The sequence below is a fragment of the Schistocerca serialis genome, chromosome 7 (assembly GCF_023864345.2).
Source record: "Schistocerca serialis cubense isolate TAMUIC-IGC-003099 chromosome 7, iqSchSeri2.2, whole genome shotgun sequence".
Taxonomy (NCBI): Eukaryota; Metazoa; Arthropoda; class Insecta; order Orthoptera; family Acrididae; genus Schistocerca; species Schistocerca serialis.
In genome coordinates this window covers 190,978,778-190,997,299 of record NC_064644.1, presented here as the reverse complement: position 1 = coordinate 190,997,299, position 18,522 = coordinate 190,978,778, and the positions used below count along the sequence as shown (strand labels likewise).

At 44.4% G+C, this 18,522-nt stretch overlaps 1 protein-coding gene across 1 annotated transcript in view; it reads left to right on the top strand.

Moving 5' to 3' along the window:
• The window catches only part of LOC126412241 (mucin-2), a 245,101-nt gene that overhangs the window by 158,611 nt on the left and 67,968 nt on the right, over positions 1-18,522 (top strand). The window lies entirely within an intron of this gene.

Genomic DNA, 18,522 nt, shown 5'->3' with positions numbered 1-18,522 from the left:
AAATGGTTGCGTTAAAGAATTAAGTCTTGAAAAAATCTTCATAGGCTAACAGCTAACACATTTATCTTTCTTGGTTTCCTTTATATGCTGTCAATTTAGGACAATGTTCCTAGCTGGCACATCATTTCACTGTTAAAAAGTAATGTTTCATGTACCATTCTTTTAGATTGTCAAAATGCGAATAGACAGCTAGTGAATACTGAGTTATTTCATAGCGCTTTTTCACAGCAGCACAGCATATTATCAACCATTTATAGCAAAATTGTACGTTTGGCGCTTTCATCAGTTATTTCATTGGCGACTTCTGCTTCATTGATACTAACACCAACGCGTCAACATTCTGTTCATTAAAATTGAGAAGCTCAATCAAAAAAAATGTGTAGGTAATTTTGTTAAAGGCGGAGAGGTGGTCGACGTTTGTAGCTAGTGAAACTTGCAAAGCACATCAGTGTAGGTAATGTCGTCCAGTTATTGCAGTATCTTAGTAGTTGCTCACATGTAGAATGAAAGAACTATGTATGTGATGCAATAGTTGGAGTTCGTCATTTCTTTTGAGCAGTAGGATGTCCGGTATGTCTGTCGGCAATCCTGATTTCAGTTTCGTTATTTTCCTAAAACATTTTAGGGTACTTTCTCGATGATTCCTTTCACATTTATATTTGTACTCCGCAAGCCATTATACGTTGTGAGGCAGTTTGTATGAGCCATAATTTCTTTACTTTTAGTGTGGCCTTTAAGAGAGATGCACATTGGAAGTTGTAGAATCTCTTTTGACTCATTCAGAATGCACTCTACTAAAATTTTGAGAACAAGATCTCCGTGTTTCACAGCGCCTTTGTTATAACGTCTCTCACCGGCGGTTTGTCGAGAGCGGTTCTTCTTTGAATCTTTTGTATCTCTCCCATTAACTTCGCAAGCATCCCACATTGACGAACAATACTTAAGAATTAATCGAATGAGTGCTATGTAAGCGACCTACTTCGCTCGCGAATGACATTTTTTTTTAGGATTCTTTCAATAGATCTGAATGTGGCACCTTCCCCTCCTCTCAGATGAATTTGTGTGGTCCTTAGATTTTAAATTTCTCCGGACTGATACTCCTACATAGCTGAAGATTGTGACTCATTTCACTGAATGATCGCCGACCGCACTGAGAAACCATAGCGGATCTTTTCGCCTATACGCACATTGCAATGCATTTTGTGATATAAGTAGCGATTAAAAAGTTTCCGTTCGAAAGACGTACTGTCTAGGATCAGTATGCCAATCAGGAAGAATTGCCAAGAGCATTCAGGCAATCATCACACCAACGCTCCAGGTTGAAGATACCCGTTTGGCAAAATACCGTATCCTGCAGCGTGAAGAAGTTAGTAACTACCTGTTGCACATCTTCTTCCGACCTTTCAAGGGTTTTTTTTAAGACAACGAAGGCGTTATAATTAGATGGGCAGAGAACAGGACTATAGGATGGGTGCTCGAGTGGGTCCCACTTGAGTTGGCGTAAATTCTGCGTTACGACACTTGTGATAAGCTGATGTGCGTTACCATGAAGCAGGAGCTCCAGCACAGAACTTGGCGCACTACTCCACAGCAATGGTTTTCGACGACATGCTGCTCCATACAAATTCTTCATTGTCCGGTGGATGTCTATCGGTGTTTGTCCTTCGGCAGCCAAGAAAAGAATAACAGTACGTTAGTCCTGTTTGGAAGCATTTGGTGATAACGTCGCCATAGCTCAATTTTCCGCATTTACCGCACGCACATCAGAAAGACGTGAATGCCACACTAATCGCTTGCCTATATGTCGGTGCTTGTATACCCGCATCGGAGTTGCGCTACGTTAGATATACGCTGCAGCAACGCCCACACACGGGAACTTTTTGATCACTTCTTATATTTAGAGTTACTTACATCACACACTGATTTACCTTCTTTCGTAAGAAGTTTCTAACCGTGTCAGCTCCCTGTCTCCCTGTACACAATATGTACACTGATGGGCCAAACATTACGACCACTGCCCACCATGAGACTGAATGGTGCCTAATAGTACTGGTGGCACATGACCTAATAAGGAAAATATATAACAGGGGCAGAGACGAAAGGGGAATCATTCCAGCAACGATAAGGGCCATAAACAGTGGAATCCTCTGGCCTAAGCGATTCGACAAAGAAAGGATTGTTATGCCCTAGCGCCTGCAAACGACCATCTCGAAAACGGTGGCCGGCTGTTCGTATGCTACTGCCGTGAAGATCTATGGAAAGCGTTTGAAGGACGGTGAACCTACTGTACGAGTGGGCGGCACTCTGTAAGACGCGCACGCCTCACCACAGACTATGGAAATCCGAAGGTTGCTCACTGTATGAAGCAGGATAGGCGCCGATCCGTCCCGGATCTGACGACAGACCAGAATATGGTGCAATTAAAACTGTTTTGGAGCACCCCGTTCAGTGTACATTGTTCTGCATCTGCATACATATTCTGCAAGCCACCGTGGGGTACGTGGCGGAGGGTATGCTTTACCGCTAATAATCGTTTTCTTTGCTGTTCCACTGGCAGACAGAGGGGAAACGACTATCCACAAGTCTCCGCATGGGCTCTAATTACTCAGATCTTATCTTCCTCTTCCTTACGAGAAACGTATGTTGGCGGCAGCAGGATCGTTACGCAGTCAGCTTCAAATGCCGGGTCTCTTTAAGTTTTCTCTGTAGTGTTCCTGGGTAAAAAAAAAAAAAAAGTCTCTTCCCTTGAGGGATTCACACTTGAGTTCTCGAAGCATCTCTGTAAGACTTGCGTGTTGTACGAACCTACCAGTAACAAATCTAGCAGCCCGCCTCTTAACTGTTTCGGTCTTCCTTTAATCCGACTTGGTGCAGATACTTAAGACTCGAGCAGCAACTCAAGAATAGGTCGCACTAACGTCCTATATGCGGTGTCCTTTTCAGATGAACCACACTTTCCCAAAATTCTCCCAGTAAACTGAAGTCGACAATTCGCCTTCCCTACCGCAGTTCTCACATGCTGTAACGTACCTGCAGCAAATGAAGGCTTTGTTCGTCTGTGAAAATGAGCAACCTGAGCTATCAGTAATCGGAATCTAACCTGCATAACACTGTGTGCGTGTTGTAGGAGAGTCAGTTCCACTGTCATTTAAGCCCTCAACAGATCGTTACATGAAAAACTTAAAACTAACATTTGGATAAGCTATCTGGCTGCGTATTTGAATAAGAATTTACAAGTGATACAGAATGTGGCTTGTACAACTCAATTTACAGGATTAGAGTACATGACATGTTGTGGTGTGTCAGTGTGTCTGTTTTGGCCCTAAATTTTGCACTCACCTCTTTAGATCACTGCCTTTTTACAAGTGATTTACGGCAATTTGCAGCAACATGCAGCAGCAGCGGCTAAAGCTTATTCTTACTAAGAATGAATTTAATTAAAACGAATTTGCTTGGGTCCTGTTAACCACTAAATAACTCGTAAGAAAGAATTTAATAAACTGAGTCTATTTAAAACTTCAGCAATCATCATGACCAATAATAGTTTGACAAGTATTAATAATGGCGAAATGCCTGACAATGATCTTATAAGTATCAATAATGGGTGAGTGCCAGATTAACAAGTTATTTGAATTTCAAAGTTACATTAACATGTAATAACCACAGCATGTTTATGAATTCGATGTGGAGAACAATTATTATTATTTGGAGGATAAGGAGGCTTCTTTAACTGACAATCAAGACATGGGATTATTACAAACTCGGACTAACAATCACGAGCCGAACCCTGCAATTGCGCTTTGCGCTATGCTTGCGAATTTTACCTTGAATTTCATCTTCACGCGTAGGTAACCCGTCTAAATCACTGCTGGCCATGTAAATGAAATCAGGCCTTTAGTGTGGTAAGACCTGCCATCACCGACGCGAGGGCAGCGTGACACGTCTTCTGTCTCCGAACTCTCGACCGGCACTACTACTATTTCCACTCTCACAGACAGACCTCGTCTCACAATAATACTTAGAATCGCACTCCCATGTTCCGCCCTGAGATTGTTACGATCGATATCTGAGTGCTTATTTATTTCCGTAGAGAATAGTAGAATCTTACATAACATAAAGAATAGCCTTAAGTTTGCTATATTGTTTTCGATACTCAGTGTAATATTTAATCAATGTAATGGAGAGTTCTGACACACTCCTTACAATGCTCGTTCCATTTCATACCGCTTTGCAACGATTTGCTCAGATATTTAAAGGACTTGTCAAGCAGAACACGCATAGTGCTGTATCCGAACATTACGAGTTTGTTTTTCCTACTCATCCGCATTAACTTATATTTCTCCACATTTAGAGCTAGCCGCCGTTCATCACACCAACGAGAAATTTTGTAAAGTCATCTTGTATCCTCCTAAAGTCACTCAACGGCGACACCTTCCCCTACACCACGCCATTACCAGCAAACAGCCGCAAACTGCTGCTTACCTTTTCCAGCAGATCGTTTAAGTATTTAGAAAATACAAGCGATCCTGTCCCAATCCCCTGGGGCACTCCTGACTATACACTTGTCTCTGACGAACACTCGCCGTCGAGGACAACATACTTCATTACATTACTCAAGAAGTCGTTGAGCCACTCACGTATCTGAGAACCTGTTCCGTATTCTCATACCTGCGTTAAGAGTCTGCAGTGAGTCACCGTGTCAAATGCGTTCCGGAAATCTAGGGAAATGGACTATGCTTGTTGCCCTTCATCCGTAATTCGCAGTGTACCATGTGAGTAAAGGACAATCTGAGTTTCACACGAGCGATGCTATCTAAAATAGGACTGATTCGTGGACATAAGCTTTTCGCTCTCTAGGAATATTTTTTATATTCGAACTGAGAATACGTTCAGTGATTATGGATACTGGTCTGTAATTTGGCGGGTCCGTTCTTTTACCCTTCTTATGTATATGAGTCACCTGCGCTTTACCCCAGTCGTTTGGCACTTTGCGCTGGACGAGAGATTCGCGAGAAATCGGAACTAAGTAAGGGGTCAGTGCCGTAGAGTACTCATTGCAGAACCGAATTTGGATTCCATCCGAACAGCGAGACTTATTTGTTTTCAACTTTTTCAGCTGTTTCTCTACGCCAGGGATGCTTATTTCTACGTAATTCATATGGGACTCTGTGCGGTGGTCAAATGAGGTATGTTTGCACGATTGTCCTGCGTGAACGATTTCTTAAACGCGGGATTTAAAACTTCGGCTTTCGTTTTTCTATCTTCAATTGCCACATCAGACTGCTCGATGAGTGACTACTTTGAACCCTTAGACCCGCTTAGCAATTTTACATAGAACAAGAACTGTCTCGAATTCTCGGCCAGATCTGTTGCTATGGGGTGATGGTGGTAGTTGTTGTATGCTTCGCGCATCGATCTTTTCACAGACGCCCGAATCTCTGCTAACGTCCTACTGTCGTCATCTGCGTATTCTCTTTTGAACCGAGAGTGCAATAGCCTTTGCTTCCTCAGCATTGCTGAACACAGGACCCCACAGCAGCAGGCGACCCCCACGCGTTCCTGTGTTGACCCAACGACATCGTCAGTTACCATTGCAGCAGACACGGGATCATCGAGATTGCATAGTGGATCAGTAAAACTCGTCATCTGGTTTGTGCTACAGCAGGTTGATCTTCATGTGCATATACGCCGTCATCCAGGGAAACAGCTGCTCGAAGTTACACCGCGTCATGGATGCAGACCGATGGGGAAGAGTATTGTGCTATGGGAGACAGTCCCCTGGCCTTATATGGGACCTGTCTTACTAATCTAACGCACTACGACACCTGTGAATTACTTCTGCGGTCCATCTGTATCCCTTCATGCTTGATATCTTTCCCGACGGCAATGGCACATTCCAGCAGGAGGCGAGAATCTTGTTACTGTTGTCTGTGGAGCATTATAATGAACTCATGCTTATGGCAATCAAATTGGTCCAATCTAAAACCGCTGAAACACATCTGCGATGGAGTCGGGCGCCAGTTCCGCGCCTGCAAGCCACTGGCTCGGAATTTACGTGAATTTTATGGCGTATGAGTAGACGTCTAGTGCCACATACTTTCGGAAACCTACCAAGGACCTGTAGAAATATTTGCCACACAAAATCACTTGTGTATTGCGTTCTAAAGGTAGACCAACACGGTATTAAGCACATGAAATGTATTCGCAGATGGGAAAATGGGCAGCCATCAGCTGGGTAATGGAATGGCGACTGTAGAACTTTGTACCGGGCCAGGACTTGAACCCGGATTTCCCCCTCATCCAGAGCGGTCGCCTTACCGTTAGGGTATTCGAGTACGCTGCACGGCCATACCGCAACTTCCCAATGTCACCGACCATCTGTGGACAACCTGCACTCGCACATCCATTATATATATACAGTTCTCGTACAGGGGAGACATTTTAATTGAAAGTCGCTTGCCCGGTATCGGCGGATGAAAACGACTTTGCAGCGCCTATGCTGTTCAGAAGTATGATGCCACGTTCTTTCAGACATGCATGACTGACTACAGAAATCATTTCAACGCATTTGCAGCTCTATGTTGGGCGTCGACATTATCGAAAAGTTAGTGATCAGTGTAGCTCAAACGACGACCTAGTTTTACTAGATGTCGTAGGGACATTTTAGGTCTAGAACCGCTCTGTCTCCACTACCTTTCGGACTTGGAATTTTCTCGCTGCTGTAGTGTGTATATCTTACTTAGGAGTATGGGCAGAAATCGGTGCCGGAATCTGCGGTTAGATAAGCGATTAGTAGTGCTCCGCTGCTCTCTGCGTCTGATTTAGGTAGAGCCTCAACGGAATTGAGCAAACTCCTGCTCTTGCACACAGCCGTAGGGCATCCTATAAAGTTCCCTCCTGGTTAAAGAAGGATCCTTATCAGGGTAGAATCAGGAGATTAATAGGTGACCGACTACAGAAATCATGCTTTGTGGTGCGTAACGATATTATCGAAACGTTAGTGATCTCTGTTGCTAAGACGATGTCCTAGTTTTACTAGGCATACATGTCCGAAGGAACATTGTATCGTACTTCTGAGCAACGCAGGGACTGCAATATCGTACCGTCAGTACTGAGTAGGTCGTCATAATGTTTTGACTCATGAATGTGTGCCGTGAACAGCAGAGGGTCACTTGCTCTGCATGAGACGCTACCTTCGCCTCTAACCACGCCTCCCCATTACGATTACATACTGAGGTTTGACTGCTAGGACGTCAGTCCAACAGTTCGGATATTTTGGATACACGAATTTTGTCCATAAGGCGATGGTGCGGGACTGTAGTAAAGAAGCCTTGAGTTCTGTTCTTCTGGATCGCATGAACGAACAGAGCAAGCTGGGTTTTATTCCTTTAGAATGGTCTGTGACGATAACTCCCTCGCCTCTTTCAAATAAGTTAGGACTCCGTCATAGATTACCTCTACTTGAAGTCGTTGGGATAATAAACTTTTCTCTACCTTTAAGGAATTCGACTTCTTTTACCGTAGCTGCTGATTTTCAATGTCGTACTGTCTATTTTGTATTACGAAGAGCAGAAATGTGCGCAAGCTCTATCACTATAGCCCTCGTTTACACTCCGACAATGTGACAAACAGTGTGGTCACAATTAAACTTTCGCTACTTGAATCAACGTAGACGGAAAACTATTTACCCTTTGGGTAGCCAACTTCACAGGAATGTTGTTCAAAGAGTGCGCTGCAGGATTTGCGTTGCTCGTAGTTTTAGTGCCACGAACTGCCGATAGACTCCGGTACTGGTACAACGCCGGCCGGAGTGGCCGAGCGGTTCTAGGCGCTTCAGTTTGGGACCGCACGACCGCTAGGGTCGCAGGTTCGAATCCTGCCTCGTGCATGGATGTGTGTGATGTCCTTAGGTTAGTTAGGTTTAAGTAGTCCTAAGTTATAGGGGACCGATGACCTCAGATGTTAAGTCCCATAGTGCTCAGAGCCATCTGAACTGGTACAGCGACGTGGGGTTGAAACTCAAGTATCAGTGTGCATTATAGTTGCAGACAGTAAACAAGGGCGTGGACGAGGAGAGCAGGGCTTTATGCGTAAAGCTGTTTTGTCAAAACAACAGCAATAGTGCCGCTCTCTTCGTGAATATCGACACATTAAAGGAATTCGGGCCGGCCGCTGTGGCCGAGCGGTTCTAGGCGGTTCAGCGTGGAACAGCGCTGCTGCTACGGTCGCAGGTTCGAAACCTGCCTTCGGGCGTCAGTATATGTTATAGTTATACTGATATAAAAACCTAGTTTGTGGGTTTGTGAATGAGTTACATTATATTAAGTTTGGGATTTGTCATACAGTAATTCATTTGAGGCAGTGAGAACCATAAGGGACTAAAGCACATCAACATCAGTTGTTTAATTGTGATATTGATTCATGCATATGACAGTTGATCTTGTGGCGAGTCACTTTTATGTGTGCTGTAAGCCCACAATGTATATATGAATATTCACGAAAGCTGTCTCACTCTTATATTCACTTAAGTGTGAGATCAATGATGGTGTGCTTTCGACATTTATGGTTCCAGTGCCTCATTTGTATTCTAGTCAAGTGACATTACTAATTGAATTTCACTTCCACAAATGGCAGTTTGTGTTCTGAGTTGGTTGTTTACTGTGCAGGAATCGGTTTTTGTGTGCAGCATCAACATTAAGTCTGTCGATTCTCTTTTTAAGATGCTAACAGAAAAGAAAATGATCAGGTAAAGTTAGCTGCAAAGGAATTAGGGCCTCTCAGATCAGATCCGTTGATTGAGAAAGTGATGAAATCAAATAAGCTTCTGTACAACCAAATATTTAGCAAAGGATTGTACAATATCATAAGTTGTTATGGTGGTGTAATGTAAGACTGTCTGATTTTCAACCCGGGAGTTAATTCGTGGACTAATTCATCATTAGGGATTTTGTACATTTCTCCAAAAAAACAAAAAAAAGCACGAAAACTCTCACTTACACAAAAATTCAAAAATGAAAGTGGATGTGTGTGATGTTCATAGGTTAGTTAGGTTTAAGTAGTTCTAAGTCTAGGGGACTGATGACCTCAGACGTTAAGTCCCGTAGTGCTTAGAGCCACTTGAACTTGAAAGGAATTCGGAGAGGTCCTCTCTTCACACCTAGAAGTTCGAATTAACTGGTGTTTTGAGAACTGCTCCTGGGATACACCAGTTTCGCCTCAGATTATTGAAAAAATTACTATTGCCACCGTCGAAATCGATGGACGCCAAGCACGATCTTCAAGCAGTGCACGAATATTCCATGGTCCAACGTTCGAAAAGTGCTGCGAACAATTGTGAAATTTATAATTGTGATTTTGTAATTCGGGCAGGCACAGCCACTGATATTCATGATGAATTGACCTTGAATAAAACTGCAAACAGCTGTTAAGTGAAGATTTAATCACGACGGGTTTCACTGCGTTACAACAGCATCTACAGGGGGTTAGTAGTGTCACATAGATTAACACACGGAGCTGCCTCCAACATTCTTATTCACAGAATCCAACCCCAAGAAGAAGGGAAGTCGTCAAGAAATAATAACAGGCAGAGCACTGAGGTGAACAGTGCAGGGGATGAAGCACCTGTAATTGGTTGCCGCGAGGGTAAACCACTGGAGGCGGTCAGCCATATATGCTGTGGCGGTTATTATTCATAGCACTGGATTACGAGACTAAGAGCTTTGAGGGGGGGAGGGGGGAGATATATCTGTGTTATAACTTATGTGACACTGCTAACCAAATGTAAATGCTACTGTAACGCAGCGAAACTAGTCGTGATTAAACAGTCACCTAACAGCTGTTGTGCTTTTATTCAAGTTCAGTTGCGAAATGGTATCTCTATTGCGGTCCCAGGCTCTCGTGGATGTAGATAGTCATCATACTGAGCAAAGTTTGTAACGTGGTGCGCAATTAACAACTGTTACCCCTTTCATGTGGAATTTAAAATGTGTTTCTTTCAATGGTTTATTCGTCATTTCTCTTCCGTATGTCGTTAGAAATGTTTAAACTGAGTTTAACTGTGCTACGATCACTCGCTTTCCATGGCGTCCCCATCAAGTAGGGAAAGTTCAATTATAACCACCCAGTACAGTGTATTGTGCCTCCACAATAGAGAACGAGGAGTGCACGCCGCCTGATGCTTGGAAAACGCTGGGAACTGGTAACAGCGAAACGAAAACCACACGAGCGAACGTAATTTCACACCGATTAGTGGCAGAGTTCATGAATTTCAAACGGACTATTGGCAGTGTTTATTCAGTAATTATTTTAAGTGAGTAGTTCGACATGTATGTACCATCCATAGCAATGTTATCAGAAACCCGGCACGAGCTGTAAATGGATGGCAAGAGAATAAACTATGGTCTTGCTGAAGGAACAGTTCCAGCATTCACCTTATGTTTTTTATAATTATTTAACCTGACCGAATTAGAGTTTTCAGCTCTATTCTTGCATCGAACTAGAGTTATACACGTACAAAGAATTTTAATCACAGTTTAATTAGACAGTAATTATAATTTTATGATAACAATCATGCTACAAATAATTCACAAAATGCACTGTGTCCTAATTATAAAAAATGGGACCCACACAGAAAAAATTGAACATATTTTAAATTATTAAAAGTTACGTAAACAATGCGCAAACATAGTGTTCTGTTTTATGATCGCATGAAAAGAACAAATGATTCAAAATAGACGAAACATATCGTCAACATCTGTCACTCTAAACCGAAAACAATAATACCATGATACATGGACTTAAAGAAAGATGTAGAGGAAATGCACATACAACCGGAAGACACGCAAAACCTGTACATATTCAGATCAGCTGTAGTGACGTTTCGGAGTTTCTGAAACGAGAAAAGAACAGCTGGTGCCAAGTGGTCAGATGAATGCTTTGCTAGACTCAGTGTTTTGATAAAAAAAAAAGTATCTCACATAAACAAAAAACGAAAAATGGAAGCAGCGGCCATAATGGTTGTAAGCCTACCGTTCAAATGGTTCAAATGGCTCTAAGCACTATGGGACTTAACATCTGAGGTCATCAGTCCCCTAGACTTAGAACTACTTAAACCTAACTAACCTGAGGACATCACACACATCCATGCCCGAGGCAGGATTCGAACATGCGACCGCAGCAGCCGCGCGGTTCCACACCGAAGCGCCTAGAACCGCTCGGTCACAGAGGCCGCCAAGCTTACCGTGATCCTTAACTCACCGACTAACGAAATAAATAAATAATCATAAACATCACTGGTAACGGTAATAACAGAAGTAAGACGGTGACCTGAAACACAAGTTGCATGCATCGGAGATTATTTAGAGTAACAGTATTGTCTTGTAATTAATAACAACAGCAATATTACTACGACTCCTACTACTACGACTACTAATGCTAGCACCAATAGTAAAAATAGCAACAATAGTGACGACAGAAAATTCAAGTGTACTTACGAGTAGAGTTAAAAATGTGAAAGCATGGGCTAGCGAGTTCTAATAGAGAGAAATTCATGTGGTCTGCCCCAGCTATAGACTTTGGCAATTAGGGAAGCTCTGGTGGGAAAGGGGGTTACTTGGTTGTAGCAGAGTAAAAGTTATGTTAGAAGACAGAAGGGCGGAGGGTATAACATCCCGCTTCGTGGTGATCAGAGGCAGAGCAGAAGCTCAGATTGGAGAACGATAGGAAAGGACATTGAGAGACAAAAATCATGGGATAGTGATATTCACACTTGCAGGAGGCAGTAGTATCGCGGACGCAAGGTATAAAAGGGCAGTGCATGGGGTAGCTGTCATTTGTACTCGGGCGATTCATGTGAAATTATGTCCGACGTAATTATAGTCGCGCGACATGAATTAACAGACTTCGAACGCGGAATGGTAATTTCCATTTCGGAAATCGTTAGGAAATTGAATTTTCTGATATCCACAGTGTAAAGAATGTGCCAAGAAGACCAAATTTCATGCATTACCTCTCACCACATGCAACGCAGTGGCCGACGGCCTCCATTTAACGACCGAGAGCAGCGGCGTTTGCGTACAGTTGTCAGTGCTAACAGACAAGCAACACTGCGTGAAATAGCCGCAGAAATCAGTGTGTGACGTACGACAAATGTTTCCGTTAGGACAGTGCGGAGGAATTTGGCGGTAATGGGCTATGGCAGCAGACGACGGACGCGAGTCCCTTTGCTAACAGCACGACATCGCCTGCAGCACCTCTCCTGGGCTCGTGAGCATATCGGTTGGACCCCTGGAAACCCGTGAGCTGGTCAGATCTGATTTGAGTTAGTGAAAGCTGATGACAGGGTTCGAATGCGGCGGAGACTCCATGAACGCATGGGCTCAGGTTGTCAACAAGGCACTGTGAAAGCTGGCGGTAGCTCCAAAATGGTGTGGGCTGTGTTCACTTGGAATGGACTGGATTCTCTGGTTCAACTGAACCGATTATTGACTTTAAATGGCTACGTTCGGCTACTTGGAGACCATTTGCAGTCATTCATGGACTTCTTGATCAAAATAACTATGGAATTTTTGTGGATGACAATGCGCCATATCACCGGGTCACAATTGTTCGCAATTCGTTTGAAGAACATTCTGCAAATTTCGACGAATGAATTGGCCGCCCAGATCACCCGAACTGAATCCCATCGAACATTTACGGGACATAATCGAGAGGTCAGTTCGTGCACAAAATCTTGCACCGGTAGCACTTTGGCAATTATCGATGGCTATAGGGGTAGAATGGTTAAGTATTTCTGCAAGGGACTTCCAACGACTTGTTGAGTCCATGCCATGTCGATTTTCTGCACTACGCCGGGTAAAAGGAGGCTCGACACGGTATTAGGAGGTATCCCAGGCCTTTTGTCACCTCCATGTATATCGGTTTAACCTTTCATAGGAACCAACCAAGCATTTACCTTAAGTGATTTAGGTAAACCATCGAAAACGTAAATCTGGTATGTTAGACCGGGATCTGAAGCGGTGTTTGAAAACAAGTACAGACATTACTCTTATTTTAGGAACCTGATTAATAACTGCCACTCGGAGTTGAAGATGAGATGCAGTTTTTTTGATATTATTCCAAAGTCGAGTTTCTGCTACAGAAAAAGAATTTAGAGAATACGGCTGTGTAATAGAGCGGGATAGGAAGGATTGTTCTCTGATGAGAACTAGTTCTTTTGGTGTGCTGGTCATATGACTATGAACTTTAAAGAAATATGAGGTATTGTATACGTGATGAGACAATAACGTACACAGAGCGAGGAAATAGATTGTATGCAAACCTGCGCTTTTAAGACTTAAGTTATGATGACTGGACGGCGAACTGAAACTCGTTCCTTCAGAAAAAGTGACCGCCGTTATGCCTCGCTTCGCCAGACTCGCGGACAACGCAGCCTCTGCCTTACCCACATATACGAGTCAGCTGCAGCCCGTAACTGTGAAACTCACTGTTACCTCACCGTGACATCGCGTAATCCTGAAGATCGCCGCCTGCTTAGTTCAGAAAATAAACAAGACGATGTAAAGGGGAATAAACATTTCAATCGCATCCAATCTCGCATCAGGCGTCTCAAATTGCACTGAAGTAGCGTGAAGGTCGTAAGACGTCGCTGACAACGTAGGATTCGTGATGTCTGCGTAGTAAGCGACAGAGTAAATGACTCTGAAGTCGTATCCGATGTCAGCGAGGCTCAAATTTTCATTCAGTCGTCCTCACTTAAGTTTTCTGTGGAGTTCCTAAACCTCTTCAGACGAATATAAAGCCAGTTCCTTAGAAAGGTCCACGATCCATTTCCACTTCCATTCTGTTTCAGTGTATTATTGGACGGTTCTTTTAATTTTGGTGCAACTCCCTAGCATTCAGATCGCGAAGTAATTTTTAGTACGTCTCCCTAAAAATTCGGCAGAGCTTACATAACATATTGTCCAAGAGGACAATGAAACCTACAATATCGATACACCATTTTTAAGTAGATGAGTGTGGTGCAAGTTTTAGTGTTTTATATGTTGCCTGGCCTTCTTCCCGAAATAATGGCAGAGAGATTTTATCGTGAAACCAAAATTAGCGTAAGGAGATCCATGCATGGAACACTCAACCAGCTCGAAAGGAAAATTCTGCCTAACGACTGCACACAAAACCCTAAGAAGCTTTCGTTTCATATTAAATTAATAAACAGATCGAAGCTGTCTGTAAAGACACTCCGCGGACATAATGGCATCGAAACGGAAGATGACAGAGAGAAGGCCGAAAAAGTAAACGCCTTTTTTCAAAACTGTTTTGCTGAGGAAGATCGTACAGTATAAAATCGTAGCACAAAAACAAAAATGACAAATGAGTATGGGATAGGAATGAACTGTAATCTTCCAACAGATGAAAGGCCACTTGATGTGATGTGTTAACAACATGATACTACATAGAGTATACGAAACAACTTCGCCATCTTCTGACAGCGGTTTACCGTAAGTCGCTGTAGGACTGAATGGAAAAAAGGGCAACTCATTCCAGTTTTCAATAAAGGTCGTCAAACACACGCACAAAGCTGTAGGTCTACATCTCTGAAAGCGGTCTGTTGTATAATTCAGGAACCTATTTTTTCCTCGAGTATGATGACATTTCTGGAGAAGGAAAATCTCTTGTGTAGGAATCAACACGGGTTTCGAAAACAACGGCAACCATAAACCGAACTCGTTCTGTTCACTCACGAGACCCAGAAAGTAATAGGTACCGGCTTCCAGGTTGATGCTGTGTTTCTTGACTTCCGGAAGGCAGTCGATACAGTTCTGCACTGCCGCTTAATGAACCAAATACGAGCGTACGGAATATCGGATTAGCTGTGTGACTGGACTGAGGAAGTTTCTAGCAAACAGAACACAGTGTGTCGTTCTGAACGAAGAGGAATCTCAAAAATGGCTCTGAGCACTATGGGACTCAACTGCTGAGGTCATAAGTCCCCTAGAACTTAGAACTACTTAAACCTAACTAACCTAAGGACAACACACACATCCATGCCCGAGGCAGGATTCGAACCTGCGACCGTAGCGGTCGCGCGGTTCCAGAATGTAGCGCCACAACCGCTCGGCCACCAGCGGCCGGCGAAGAGGAATCTCCAGACGTAAAAGTGTAAAAGTAACTTCGACTATTCCCAAACGGAGTGATGCAGGCGAAACGCAGCCAACCACTTGGGGAAGGGGGGAGGAGGGGTAGAAGGACTGGGCAAACAGGGCCTGAATACCATTCGTGACAGAAATCAGTTGTGTCCGATCTTACGGACATCTCGAAACAACAGACACCATTTTGATCCAGCTGTCATTACGAATTAAGACACAAAGAAATTACCAACATTGGCTGCGAGCAGGAAATGATTGAAATCAATGGGAAAAGTTGGAAATTTGTGCCGGAATGGGATTCGAACCCGCGTCTCCTCCTTACTAGGCAGATGGTCTGCCACTGAGCCATCCGGACACAGTGGTCATTGCAACTGCACGGATTGCCCCAGTACGCCTTACCTTCACACCCAAATTCTCGACGTGTCCACACACTACTGATGTAGTGTCCCTGCTCATTGTCCTCATTACTCATGGCATCTCGCCGATACCTGTAAGAGGTCGACCTTGATGTACTTCTGCACTGAAGTTGTCATTGGCCATCATCACGTTCATTATCGGACATGTCCGAAAGGACAAACACCATGTTAATCCTGCAGCCACTACGGATCAAGACGCAAAGATTTTAAAGACATTAAATGCCAGTGGGTATTTATTTATCTCAATGGACAAAGTTGAAAAATTGTGCCAGACTGGGACTCGGATTCGGGTCTCCTGTTTACAAAGCATAAGCGCCGACCACTACGCCATCCGGGCACTGTGGTTAACAGAACTGCATGGACTACCCTCAATTTACACTACACACTACTGATGTAGTGCCCCTGCTCATTATCTCCGTCATCTGCACATCAGTTCCCACTGACAGTTAATATCTTTAGTTCCTTCGTGTCTTGATTCATAGTGGCTGCTGCATCAACACGGTGTCTGTTCTTTTGGACATGTTCGAAACAACAGACAGCACATATATGCGTACACTATGTGACCAAAAGTATCCGGACAACCCCAAAAACATACGTTTTTCATGTTAGGTGCATTCTGCTGCCGCCTACTGCCAGATACTCCGTATCAGCGACCTCAGTAGTCATTAGACATCGTGAGAGAGTAGAATGGGGCGCTCTGGGGAACTCATGGACTTCGAACGTGGTCAGTCGATTGGGTATCACTTGTCTCATACGTCTGTACGCGACATTTCCACGCTCCTAAACATCCCTAGGTCCACTGTTTCCGATGTGATAGTGAAGTGTAAACGTGCAGGGACACGTACGGAACAAAATGGTACAGGCCGACCTCTTCTGTTGACTGACAGAGACCGCCGACCGTTGAACAGGATCGTAATGTGTAACAGGCAAACATCTATCCAGACCATCACACAGGAATTCCAATCTGCATCAGGATCCACAGCAAGTACTATGACAGTTAGGCGCCAGGTGAGAAAACTTGGATGTCAAGGTCGAGCGGTTGCTCATAAGCCACACATCATGCCAGTAAATGGCAAACGATGCCTCGCTTGGTGTAAGGAGCATAAATATTAGACGATTGAATAGTGGAGAAACGTTGTGTGGAGTGACGAATCACAGTACACAATGTCGTGATCCGATGGCAGGGTGTGGGTATGGGGAATGCCCGGTGAACGTCATCTGCCAGCGTATGTAATACCAACAGTAAAATTCGGAGGCGGTGGTGTTATGGCGTGGTCGTGTTTTTCATGGAGGGAGCTTGCACCCCTTGTTGTTTTGCGTGGCTCTATCACAGCACTGGCCTACATTGATGTTTCAAGCACCTTCTTACTTCCCACTGTTGAAGAGCATTTCGGGGAATGGCGATCGCATCTTTCAACGCGATCGAACACCTGTTCATAATGCACTGCCAGTGGCGGAGTGGTTACGCGACAATAACATCCCTGTAATGGACTGGCCTGCACAGAGTCCTGACCTGAATCCTATAGAACACCTTTGGGATGTTTTGGAACGCCGACTTCGTGCCAGGCCTCATCGACCGACATCGATACCTCTCCTCAGTGCAGCACTCCGTGAAGAATGGCTGCCATTCCCCAAGAGACCTTCCAGCACCTGACTGAACGTATGCCTGCGAGAGTGGAAGCTGTCACCAAGGCTAAGAGTGGGCAAACACCATACTGAATTCCAGCATTGCCGATGGAGGGCGCCACGAATATTTAAGTCATATTCAGCCAGGTGTCCGGATACTTTCGATCACACCGTGTACATAAACCCAAACAACTCGCATGGCATGGCAGTAAACAAGAGACGGGATGCGCCCAACAGCTTCATCGTATTAAGAATGAGTTACAGAGCCAAGAAAGAATGAGAGCGTCCATCAGCGCACACAGGAAGGGCTGTGGACTTCACCCACCGTATGTCACAAATTGCACAGATTGGAAAGCCCATATATATGAAGCAAAACTGGGGAATGCATTACAGAACTCTTTCAGAAATCATAAAATTTAGAAGGGAAAGGTTCTTTAAAAAAATAATTATAGGAACCAGAAGTACACTTTAAGGGAGGTTGAGTTGCACAACAAGCAAATTTAACGGTCTAAAGCACGCTTGTCCGACCACGAAAAACCAATGTATACCAGTCAGTAGCACGAGAAACGTAATATAAGCATCATTGATTAAAGCCACTGAAAAGATTAAAAGAATTGGTCGCATAGAAAAATGTCTTGCCCCAAGGCCAAAACGTACGACACAACGAACTTAAGCACAGCGAAAGTTTCGACGAGCTGCTAGAGAACACAGATTGACGTCGGTGTAAGTACCGCTTTCCCCCCGTGGTAGAACTCCTTAGCTGGTAGCTGCTGCCCACCAGAACGCCGTTACGGCGATAAACACCGGGCAGCTTGCTCCACTCAGCCGGCTCTACTCTCATCCGTCCAAGTCCCCACGGTCAGTAAAGCCCGCATGCCCCAGGAGGGCTTTCAATGACGAACCACAGACACAGAACACGAGGCCACTCGAGTCAACACGGAGTAGAATTGTGACGCATTCCCGGCTCTGCTCCTCAGCCAACCTCGATCTTCGATGGTCGAAAGTCAATAGAGCGAGGCCCCTCCCGTGCGGCAAATCAGGCCGCCAGCCACGCCCTCTGGCCAAAGATGGTTCAAATGGCTCTGAGCACTATGGGACTTAACATCTATGGTCATCAGTCCCCTAGAACTTAGAACTACTTAAACCTAACTAACCTAAGGACAGCACACAACACCCAGTAATCACGAGGCGGAGAAAATTCCTGACCCCGCCGGGAATCGAACGCGGGAACCCGGGCGTGGGAAGCGAGAGCGTTACCGCACGACCACGAGCTGCGGACGGCCAAAGATGAGTACACTTCAGAGCATGACAAGATCGATCGATTCGCGGCACGGCTC